Source organism: Pan troglodytes, chromosome 5, assembly GCF_028858775.2.
Source record: "Pan troglodytes isolate AG18354 chromosome 5, NHGRI_mPanTro3-v2.0_pri, whole genome shotgun sequence".
NCBI classification, from domain to species: domain Eukaryota; kingdom Metazoa; phylum Chordata; class Mammalia; order Primates; family Hominidae; genus Pan; species Pan troglodytes.
In genome coordinates this window covers 148,135,843-148,148,318 of record NC_072403.2, presented here as the reverse complement: position 1 = coordinate 148,148,318, position 12,476 = coordinate 148,135,843, and the positions used below count along the sequence as shown (strand labels likewise).

Here is a 12,476-nt window from a genome sequence, read left to right as displayed (position 1 = left end):
GTCCTTCAACATACATTTTTGAGTAAAATGTCAATTTCCCTTTGTGTTAAATTTCATATATGTATCTATTATTATAGAGCATCTCATACCACTAGCAAGTAATAAATTGTATTGAATATGTATCAAAGACATATGGAGACTAAATTATATTTTTCCAGGGAATTTTACTCTTTTTTTCTTCCAATTTTCAGTTTTATGCACCAGATGGTTGTCAGCTGGATCACTATGAATAAATTATAAATGGCCAATAACAATAAATATTTGTATAGTTCCTGCTCCTGAGCAATTTTTAAGCATGTGAATGAATTTGTTTTCAAACAGTAAGCATCTCATCATGGGGTGAATAGATCATCTCACATGCCATTGACAGAAATATCTCCCTGGAATATATAACAAAGAATGAATGTGTTTACGAAAAGCTACTGGATGGGCTTGTGTGGGTAGAAATTAACCTCATTACAGTACAAAGTTAAGCTTAATAATGTAGATTAAAAAATAATGGCACAAATACTAGAAACACAAAGTCAGGTCTGTGCTTTCACTATACTCTCTAAAATGGAACTTAAGAAATCAGCCAGTGGTGCTTTTAACATAATTAGCCAGACCCTAATATGACAAATAGAACTTTGAAAAATAACTGTCTTGCAAAGGATTAAGCCATTTTTAGATCTATCTATCACAGTTGGTTGGAATTCAGTGTAAAGTTTTCTTTTAAATGGAAGCAAACAATTTTATATATGTTTTTCTCTTGTTGAACCAAGTACTCCCCTTCATTGCTCGACAGAAGATTCATGCAGCTAAAAGAGGACTATAGAGCACTCTAGGAAAAAAAACCCCAAAATCCCACAAAAACAAATCTAAAAGATTCTCTCTGGAAGCAAATATTCTCCTAGCAGCAGTTTATAATTAGGCTTATCAAGATTGTGATTTAGTAATGGATATTTTATTATGTATATATGTATGTTTGTATTTTTTAGAGGTAGGTTCTCTCTCTGTCACCCAGGTTGGAGTACAGTGGCTCACACAGTTCAAATTCTGGGTGTAAGTAATCCTCCCTCTTCGGCTTCCTAAAGTGATGGGATTACAGGCATGAGACACCATACCCATCCTTATTCTTCTTGTTTATTAAATGAGAGCTTTTACGCTTGATTTGGAAGAACCATACACACACACACACACACACACACACACACACACACACACAAACTTGCTGGGCGAGGTGGCTCACGCTTGTAATCCCAGCACTTTGGGAGGCCGAGGTTGGCAAATCACCTGAGGTCAGGAATTTGAGAACAGCCCGGCCAACATGGTGAAACCCCGTCTCTACTAAAAATACAAAAATTTGCCAGGCGCGGTGGTGCATGCCTGTAATTCCAGCTACTTGGGGGGCAGAGGCAGGAGAATTGCTTGAACCTGGGAGGTGGAGGTTGCAGTGAGCTGAGATCGTGCCACTGCACTCCAGCCTGGGCAACAGGGCGAGACTCTGTCTCAAAAAACAAAAACAAAACCAAAAACAAAACCTCTCAGTTTTTAGGTCTTCATTATCTTACACAATTCAAATAAAATTCAATGGTCTACATTTTAAAAAGTTTTTTAATATTAATATTATGAAAGTAATTTTTATTGTAGAAATTTTAGAAAATACAGAAGAGCAAAGGAAGAAAATGTTTTAAAAATTGCCAATGATGTGGCCATTCAATATATACACAGAACAGTATCATTTTGAGGTTGATTCTTCTGTTTCTACATAGATAGATAAATTTTTAAATGAGATTTTTAAAATGACTTATTTATTTATTTTTAGAGATAGTCTCCCTATGTCACCCAGGCTGGAGTGCAACTTCAAGGGACCCTAAGCCAGAACCACCCAAATAATCACTCTCAGATTTCTGATCCACAGGAGCTGTGAGATAGTAAACATTAAGCTGGTAAATTTGGGGTCCTTCATTACGCAGCAGTAGACAACCAATACATTTGATTTCACTTATTTCCTACTTCATAGGCTGTTCTCAGTCTCCTTTATTGGCTCCGCCTCCTCTTTTAACAAATCTCTAAATGTTGGGATTCTTTAGGGTTCACTCCTAGGCTGTCTTCTCTTGTCTCCCTATATTTCTCATCCTGTGATTTTATCTTATTTTATTTTATTTTATTTTACAAAGGGTCTCGCTCTGTCACCCATGCTGGAGTGCAGTGGTGCAATCATGGCTCACTGCAGTCTCAACATCCTGGGCTCAAGAAATCCTCCTGCCTCAGCCTTCCAAGTAGATGGGACTACAGTTGTGCACCACCACACCCAGCCAATTTTTAAACTTTTAATAGAGACGGGGTCTCCCTATGTTGCTCAGGCTGGTCTTGAACTCCTAGGCTCAAGCCATCCTCCTGCCTTGGCATCCCAAATTGTTGGGATTACAGGTGTGAGCCAATGCGCCAAGCCTCATCCAATAATTCTAAATATAATCTTTTTGCTTTATCTCTTGGCTAGAACTCACCTCTGAACCACGGATGCACACATTTAACTTCACACCTTGCCTCTGTACTTAAAAGTTTCACACACATATCAAGCCTAATATATTCAAAATGGAATTCCTGATTTCCTTCCCTTTTCCCAATCTGTTTCATTCTTCCCTTCCCTATCATCCTCTCTAATCTTTCCAATTATTATAATGGTATCAGGCCGGGCGCTGTGGCTCACACCTGTAATCCCAGCACTTTGGGAGGCCGAGGCGGGTGGATCAAGAGGTCAAGACCATCCTGGCTAACATGGGGAAACCCAGTCTCTACTAAAAATACAAAAATTAGCCGGGCGTGGTGGTGTGCGCCTGTAGTCTCAGCTACTCGGGGGGCTGAGGCAGGAGAATCGCTTGAACCCGGGAAGCGGAGGTTGCAGTGAGCTGAGATCGTGCCACTGCACTCCAGCCTGGCGATAGTGGGAGACTCTGTCTCAAAAAAACCAAAAAACCAAAAAAACAGAAAAAAAAAATCACGGATCATGAGAGAAAAGCAAATAAAAACCACAATGAGATATCATCTCATACCAGTCAGAATGGCTACTCTTAAAAAGTCAAAAAAATACCAGATGCTGGTGAGGTTGTGAAGAAAAAGAAATTCGATATACTGTTGGTGAGAGTGTAAATTAGTTCAGCCATTGTGGAAGGCAGTGTGGCGATTCCTCAAAGATCTAAAAACAGAAATATTTGACCCAGGCAGGGCACAGTGGCTCACACCTGTAATCCCAGCACTCTGGGAGGCCGAGGTGGGTGGATCATGAGGTCAGGAGTTCAAGACCAATATGGTGAAACCCCATCTCTACTAAAAATACAAAAATTAGCCAGGCGTGGTGGTGCGCACCTATAGTCCCAGCTACTCAGGAGGCTGAGGCAGGAGAATCATTTGAACCTGGGAGGCAGAGATTGCAGTGAGCCGAGATGGCGCCACTGCACTCCAGCCTGGGCGACAGAGCGAGACTCTGTTTTTTTTTTAAAAAAAATTAAAATCAGCTTACTAATTTATCTCAGCATTCTTTTTGTATCTTTTTAGCAGTTTGGTCATTTGTTTACAACTTGTATTTCTTCTTGAGATAATGTTCTATTTTTCTGCAATGCCCATTTGTTAAATGGGCTCTTTTTTCCTCTGCTCTTTTCGGCGTTTGTATTTTAATAGGAAAAAAAATTTATTACAAAGAATGAATCCGTAATGGTGGAATTTCAGGTTTTGAAAATAAGAATGTGCATAAAACATCTAAATTCAAGAACCTCCTACTTTGTAGATTGGGAAAGCATCGCGTATCAAATGGATCTATTTCAAGGGAAGTCTGTATAACTTCCACTTACTAAAGGCTTTGTTCCAAAGGATCTCCTTTGTTACTACCTCATGTTATGTAAATAAAATCATAATCAGTTATATTGCCTCAAATAGATGACTTCATTTTCAACACATGTGCAATAGAATTGCAGAGGGAGGTCGAATATCCTAGCCTGCAATTTGGGGTATTTTGAATAAATGAATAACAGCATGTATTGGGAGCGCCCCGACTCCCAATACATGCAGAATAGCAGACGTGTATTGAGCCCTTAGTTTTTTTTTTTTTTTTAAATATAGTTCATTCACTCAACAAATATTTACTGAGAAACTGCGAATGCTTGGGACATCAGGGCACAACAAAAAGGCCAAAGATTTCTGTGTCCACATCCTGAGGTGGTAATGGGGTGAGGGACAGACTGTACAATAAAAAACCTACGATTCACTCCATGAAAATGTTGTCGTTTTTCTAGTTCAGCTGGTAAACTGGACTGTGAAGAAAGAATGCTCTAAGCACAGTGTTAAATTCACAACCAGGGCCCAATCCTAGTTTCGATTCACTCACTGACACCCTGGTTGCTAATTACAAGTCTGAAATCCATCAAGGTAGTTAACATCTCTAAACATCAAAGCAATAGCGGTTTTAGGCCCTAAGAAAGCGCAGCCCGGAGAAGTATTAATGCAAAATGTGCTACGGCTATTATTTAAATTCTATTCAAATCGAATGTGGCTTGCCTATTTATAATCTGACTTATAATTCTGGACAACCAAGCTACGTTGGGCTGTGTTCCTCGGCTGCCACAAATCATCGTCACAGGCTGAAAGCTCAACTGCTTCGTGCTCTTTATTTTTTCATGCCTATGCCAACGTTGCCGATGTGGTAAAGCTGTCATCACGCCGCCAGAAGGGCGGCCTTCTTTGGCGCGAGCAGCCTAAGAGGTTTCCGGCTGCTGCGGCTTGAGCTTCGATTTGATCAGACGCCACGAAAGGGATTTAGATCGTGGCCATTTTTCAACTAAGTGCGTCTGCCGAATTTAATAGCAAACCAAAAGCCACATTTTCTAATCTCCAGTTAGGCGTCCAAGAGGAAAAGTGGCGCTTGCTGGCTGAGGGAGCAGCGTGTCTGCAATTACAGCCACGTCTTGCCTCCTGGTCTTTTCCTCAGTGTGGGATTGTCTTTTTGTTTTTTGCCTGGTCTGAGCCGGCCCCACAGAAAGAACAGACCAGACGAGCTTACTGAGGTAAAACGCAGGGGCGGCGGTGAGGTCTAGGGGGTCTACTCAGAACGAGGCAGAGACACCAGCGAAAAGCGCCCTATGGCGAAGCTAACTCAGGCCTGACAAAACACCCACCCCACTCTACCGCCTCTCCGGCCAAGGCTGTCGCTACGGGCCAGAGGGCGGAGCCGTCACATCTTCGCGCGAGACCAGCCACGCGACTTCCCAGAAGGCCGCAGGCAACATCTTAATAGCAGCCAGGAAGCCGGACCGGAGCGGAAGGGTGGGCGGGGCTTGCCCGCATATTTAGCGGCACCCGAGGCCACGCCCCAGATCGGAAGTGACGGAGACGAGCTAGCGCGTCGAAGGTAGCTCTATGGTTTTCCTCGCGTTCTTGAGTCGGGAAATGGCCGCTGTGTGGTTGCAACGGAGATAAATCCCCGGAACCGCGATTCGGCGTGTCAGGTAGGCCTCGCGCTGTATTCAAGTTACTCAAGGGGCAGTGAAGACCGAGGACAGGCCATATTTTTGACTCTTTTGTGGGTGGTGTCGGGTTGGCGGCGAAAGGAGAACCAAGGAGACGTTGCGCCGTTATTTATGCGTTTTTTCGTTAGCTTCCCTCAGGTTTTCGAGGCACTACGGGCCGAAAAGGCCGGGCGGGGGCGCTGAGCAGTGCTAACGGCGGGCGCGCGCGTGTTTGCGAACCTGCCTCGAGACCCACAGCCCGCGCGGCCTCCCGTGCGCGTGCGCATATCTTCCTCTTCCACCCTTCCCCCATTTCTTCAGCCCGTACCTCTGCGCGCGCCCGACTGAACGCTCCGCGCACGCGCGCTCGTTCATTTTTTCTCTCCCCCGCCTTTGGCGCCGACGGCCGCTGGAGGTGCAACTTGTGTCCGCCTCTCATTGGCTGGGACTGCCACCTTTCTTCGTGGCCTGTGGGGTTTTGAGAAAATAACTGTGACCCGCAGCAAAGTGCGTTGAGTAGGTCTACCCCTTTTCGCGTGGTCTTTAAAACTGCCCTCCGGCTTCAGACCACCCGTCAGTTAATGCCTCGTTTTTGTGATGCTACTAGGTTTTAGTGCTCTGTTCTGCCTCTCGCTGCTGACCCTGGTTCTCTGGAGTTAATTTCGGTACCCCCGGCAACCTGCTGTTTTGAAGCGAGCGCGCGCTGTTGACTGGTGCTGGTTGCCTAGTTACGGTTCCCTAGCGAGAGGATTGGGTCTTAGCTGGTGGTTCTGAGCGTGGCCCTGCCCTATCCGGCTGAAAGTGCGGTTCTTCATGAGTACTAGCGAAGCCGAGTCTTTTCAAGTGATTCAGCCCATTTAGTCGTGTCAGAAATGTTGCAGCCACGATTGGTGGACAGCTGGTGTGAGAAATGGGTGGGAGTGGCGAATTGGACTTTGCCTTCATTTTAAATTCATGAGTTGGCTTGATTCGCATTTAAGATTTATTTCTTCAGAATCAAGCTGAAGTACCAGCAGCTACTTTGCTACCTCAGACTTTTTTAAAAAGCATTTTAGAACTGGAAAAAAATTAAGACTGAAGTTGAAAGCAAGTGTGGCTAACACTGACGAAAAAGGTGAGCTACTTCAGACTTGCACCTCACTGCAACAGCCTCTTAAATTTTTTGGTGTTACAAAGCAAAACAAAATTTCTTGTTCCTCTTGTGAATTCTCATTTCAGTTTGACTTTAGTTGGAATGGTTAGGATACTGTTCAGGCAGTAAATAACCTTTACGTAGGAAAAACTGCTGCAAGGCTTTTGTATTTTTGTTTGATCATGACCAATTCAGGATAGGTAATTTGATGGGAGGGAAAAAGTGGCCCCTCGGCGGGAGTTTGAGGCTGCTGTGAGCTGTGCTCGTCCCACTGCACTCCAGCGGGGGCAACAGAGCGAGACCTTGGTCACTTAAAAAAGGTAGCTCATGGTAAACAACCTTGGAGCACCTTCTCTTAGTGATTTCATATTTCAACCAGTACATTGTGGTGAATACTGAAATATCTTGTTTAATTCAGGTAATTAAAATGGTGGCAAAGGAAACTGTTTAGCCAGAGCCCTTCTTGACTTTGAGGAACAGTGGTAGTATAAGACTTGGTGACAGACGTGTAAAAAGTACTACTCACTGGTAGGCTCAGGTCTGGTTGATTGACTGATTCTTGAGACGGAATGTCGCTCTGTCGCCTAGGCAGGAGTGCAGTGGCCCAGTCTCGGCTCACTGCAACCTCCGTCTCCGGGTCCAAGCGATTCTCCTGCCTCAGCCTCCCGAGTAGCTGGGACTACAGGCGCCCGCCACCACACTGGGCTAATTTTTGTATTTTTAGTAGAGACGGAGTTTCACAATATTGGTCTCGAACTCCTGACCTCAGGTGATCCACTCGCCTGGCCCACCCAAAGTGCTGGGATTACAGGGATGAGCCCCTGCGCCTGGCCTCGGTTGAATTTATTAAACAACTTTTGTGGGCAGCAAGCTGTACGAGGTTAACTATGTGATGAGAAGACTTAGAAATGGAGAAAAGTTTTATCAGTTCTACATAGGACTTAGTTTGGGAGTTGCTGGAAACTACGTTGGAAATCAGTAGTTGCACACTAGCTGAATTCAGCTGTGTAATTTACAGTGATTTGTTATTTACCAAATAAGTAGAAGAGGGAATTAAGAAGCTAAAATCTCTGGGTACTTGTTTGATATGAATTTGTTAATTGTTTATACTCAGGTAATAAGTGTTACCTCAGTCATAACATTTAATATTTTATCTGACTGTCCCTAAGGCTGAAAACCAACGAATATACTAACACGAAGATAATACTAGATTATATTTGTGTAATATTTTAGAGTTTTCAAACACTTTAATTTTATTTATTTTTTTGAGACAGAGACTCGCTGTGTAGCCCGGGCTGGAGTGCAGTGGCGCCATCTCGGCTCACTGCAACCTCCGCTTCCCTGGTTCAAGCGATTCTCGTGTCTCAGCCTCCCAAGTAGCTGGGACTACAGGCGCCGGCCCGCCACCATGTCCTGCTAATTTTTTTTTTCTTTCTTGAGACACAGTCTTGCTCTGTCGCCAAGGCTGGTGTGCAGTGGCGTGATTTTGGCTGACTGCAACCTCTGCCTCCCAGGTTGAAGTGATTCTTGTGCTTCAGCCTCCCCAGTAGCTGGGATTACATGGGATTACAGGGGCACACCACAAAGGCCGGCTAGTTTTTCTGTTTTTGAGATGGAGTCTTGCTCTGTCACCCAGGCTGGAGTGCAGTGGCATGATCATGGCTCACTGCAACCTCCACCTCATGGGTTCAAGCGATTCTCCTGCCTCAGCCTCCAGAGTAACTGGGATTACAGGCGCCCGCCACCACGCCCGTCTAATTTTTATATTTTTAGTAGAGACGGGGTTTTGCCATGTTGGCCAGGCTGGTCTCGAACTCCTGACCTCGGGTGATCCGCCCGCCTCGCCCTCCCAAAGTGTTGGGATTACAGGTGTAAGCCACCGCACCCAGCCCATTTTATTAAGCATGTCTAGAAAGACTTCTAAATGATGCTGATTAATGCTGTATCAAAAATATTAGGTAACCTTACATGCAAGAATCATTTTAAGTAAACGTGGTTAGCTTGCAGAAAGGCTGCCTAAACAAGGGTTACCAATAATGATGGCTAATGCTAGATTGTATACCACGGGCCAAACATTAAACTAAGCTGTTTACATGCCTTACTTAGTTCATTTAACCCTGTACTTGTAAGGAAGTACCATTAGTAGTCTTTAAAACAACAACAACAAAAAAACACCTGCAGAATTTGAAGCTGACAGATTAAGGTAACTTGTTCAGTGTTGGGCAGCTAGTTAATGGCTGAGCCAGGAATTGAATCTAGTCTACTGGAATAATAGTCATGGGCTATATTTTTAGGATTTGAAAAGATGGAAATAGCATTACTTTGTTTACAACAATCTGGGGACCAAACTCCTTGAGCCTGCTAAAATGAAGACTGGGATCAAGTATGCTTGAAATAGTAATCTTAAAGAATTCATTTTGGGTGGCTTTGTCTTGGGTATTTTGTTGAACCCAGTTACTTTGCTCTGATCATTTTTTTTCTTTTTTTGAGACAGCCTCTCTCTTGCCCAGCCTGGAGTGCAGTGGTGCAATCTTGGCTCACTGCAACCTCCGCCTCCTGGGTTCAAGTGATTCTCCTGCCTCAGCCTCTGGAGTACCTGGGACTATGGGCGTGCACCACCACGCCTGGCTAATTTTTGTATTTTTAGTAGAGACGGGGTTTCACCATGTTGGCCAGGCTGGTCTCAAACTCCAAACCTCAGGATCCGCTCACCTCGGCCTCCCAAAGTGCTGGGATTACAGGCGTGAGCCACCATTCCTGGCCTGATAAATTGTTTTCTAGCTGGTTTCTGATCACTTATGTTCTAGCTGGTCATTATGTATTATTTCATGAAAGATAGGCTCTGTTTAGATATTTAAGAACCTTATTTTTAAAAATAAAACCTGCTTTATTTTATCCTGTGTTCCTCATTGGTTGGTCTGTCAATTGGCCAAAGATACATATGGCAATTCATTCCTTATTTCTGTATACAAGTGGGAATCTATTAACAAATGATCTTGGTTGTAATAAAGGGAAGATTAATTTGGCATTTTCAGTTTTGTATTTGGGTTTTGGAAACATCAAGCACCTTTTAGGGTATTGAAGAGAGAGCACCGGATTTGGAGTCAGGAGATTTCAGTCAAATTTTGGATTAACCATTTACACTCCGACTGTGGGCACGAAAAACGGCAAACACATCTTTTGTTTTCTCTCCCAAACTTGTCCTTCTCCCAGATGCTTGAATCTAAAACCTAGAATTTAAGGGCACTAGTGATTTTTCATTTTTCCTCACTCTCTGTACTTCACACCCCTAACAATCCATTAACAAGTCATTTTGACAAACCACATCTTGGATTTGCCTCTTTTTTTCATTGCTGTTTATTTTTTATATAGCAGCCATCTTAAAATGTAAATCAGATGAGTGACTCACCCAAGCAAAAACCCTGCAAGGGTTTCTCAACCGAGTAAAATCCTGATCCCTTTTGATGATCTACTAGATGCTATTTCATCTGGTCCATTCCTCCTCCTGCTGCCCTATTTCATACCCTCAACTCCTTGATCACGTTGTCTCAACCTTCTTATTGGTCTTTCTGTCCTGAATTTGCTAAGTTTGTGTCCTCTGCCTAGTATGCTCTTCCCTCTGTGAATCTTTGCAGTGTTCCCTGTCTTTAGGCCCAAATGTTACCTCCTTAAAGAGGGCCCAAGGATCCACCTAAGTAAGTAGTCCCCCTGCCCACCTCCTCTGCATGTTAGCTTGTACTTTTTCCCCCCCTCCAATGTGGCACTTGCCACTATTTGATTTTTTTCTTGTTTTCTGTCTTCCCCTCTCTGAAAGCTTCAAGAGAGTAGGGAGCTTAAGTCTTAACTTAAAATGCTGTATTCTCAACGTTAGAATAGTAGTGCCTGGCATGTAAGGCACTTATCTCAAGTTATCTGGAAAGTTTAGGGTTCTCTGTATTTGAAAGATGGGATTAATATGTAGCTCATGAGATTATCAGGATCAAATATGAGATTATTTTATTTACTTTAAGTCACCTAGCACAGTTCTTGGCACATGGTTGGTATTTAGATGTTTAGTTTACTATGATTTGTTGCTGATAACTGTTCTCGATTTGGTTTTTGGAAGGCAGGGACCACTTACATAGATATATTTCCTGTAGTAATTAGCATTGTGCTTTGTATATAGACTTTCATTTTTTAAAAATTAGTTGAACTAATCAGTCTTTGATACTGACTTATTTATTGTGTGTTACATTTTGTGTATTATTTGAGTTATTGGTGTGGATACTTGAATATATTTATAGATTGTGAATAGGAATGTATATCCACTGGTCTAACAGCCTGTATTCCCTGTTCTGTCAGTTTTTTATATCTAGTGTTTATTTTCTTTGAACTTCAAAATACCATGACGGAGTAAAGAGATCTGGCAGTTGGGTCTTCTCTGGATATATATATACACACACACACACACACACACATATATATATGTATATATATATAAATTAGCCTTTTGGAATTGTTTAGGGAAGTGTTAGCTAAAATGAGCCTTGTACCACTTCTAGGAGTGAATCAGTAGTAATGACTTTCCAGGTCAGAATAGTTTTATAACAGTACTCCAGTTTAGAAGATTGCCATTTTTTTCTCTGGCCACTTGGGGTTTTGATATTTTAAAAACTAAACTTATATGTCCTTTAGAAATCCTTTGTTTTTGTACCCAATCTTGCTTGGCTTTTTGACTTTGCTACTTTTTTAGTGTTTCCCTTAATAGGTTCCGATTCCTCCTTCCTAGGCTGAACCTCAAATCTCTCCCCAGTTGGAGGGCCATGGATATTTTACGAGACGCTATTCTTGATTCACCAGTTTAATGTTACCATTACTTCTTTGTATTTCCAGTCTCGTTTTATTTTTAAAATTGGATCTTGGTAAGAGTTACAGATTTCCATTTAAACTTGTTCATGAATTCTTTGAGTGCTGATGTATATTAATCTTGTATTCCTTAGTTTCTGTTCGCCTGGTGCTTTTGACTATCCTTTGCACATACTTGATGTGAATATACATAAAGCTAAACTTTTCAGTATTGGTAACTTGAATATTTTGTGCAAAGTTTATTTACAGATTAATGAAAAATTATTTTAGGAAGAATATTGACTTTCAGTAGATAAAAGTTTCATTGCTGACTGTTCTTTTATTTGAATGTAGATGTATCAAGATGCTTTTAGGCACAGAATTTAAAGTTACTATGATGGCTGTTAACGTGGATTTAAAAATCAGTTTCACATGAAACTAAATTGTGTGAAAGGAAGTACCGAAAGAGAATAAGTAGCAGGGCATTAAACTCATATTTTAGATGTTATAAAGTAGAGCATTATGAAAATTAACTACAGATTACCTTTTTTTTTTTTTTTTTTTTTTTTTTTTTGAGATGGGGTCTTGCTGTGTTGCCAAGGCTAGAGTGCGGTAGCTAGTCACAGGTGTGATCACAGTGCATTGCAGCGTCAAACTCCTGGGCTCAAGTGATCCTTCTGCATCAGCCTCCCAAGTAGCTGGGACTACAGGCTTGTGCTACCTTGCCCCGCTACCAAGATGGCATTATGTTAGCTACGTTGGAATTTTCTGATGGAACGACATATCATATGTTTTTTAAGGCTCAAATTACTAAAATTAGAATTCAAGTAGTTAAAAAGATGCTGTCAGTTTCATGATACGCTACTGCATTGTGGTTTACAAAAAAGTTGAATTTTAAGCTTTTACGGTTAAAAGTTTCCTATTTCCTGAATTAGTTTTTCCTTCCCTGAAATTGTAAGTGCGTTTATTAGAGTTTATGGGAGTGCCCATTATATGCATTGTAAATAATGGTTATTTAATTTAACATAAATCACAATAAT

The 12,476-nt window shown here is 42.1% G+C and overlaps 1 protein-coding gene across 11 annotated transcripts in view; it reads left to right on the top strand.

The window, feature by feature from the left end:
* The first annotated feature begins 4,563 nt into the window (after positions 1–4,563).
* The window catches only part of BCLAF1 (BCL2 associated transcription factor 1), a 32,035-nt gene continuing 24,122 nt past the window's right edge, over positions 4,564–12,476 (top strand). For 4 of the 11 annotated variants that reach the window (XR_010157784.1, XR_010157783.1, XM_009452065.5 and 1 more), the window contains exon 1: positions 4,564–5,480. The gene's annotated coding sequence lies outside the window, so the exon portion shown is untranslated. The remainder of the gene's footprint in view (positions 5,481–12,476) is intronic. The other 7 variants (XR_010157785.1, XM_001170960.8, XM_009452064.5 and 4 more) reach the window with 3 other exon arrangements.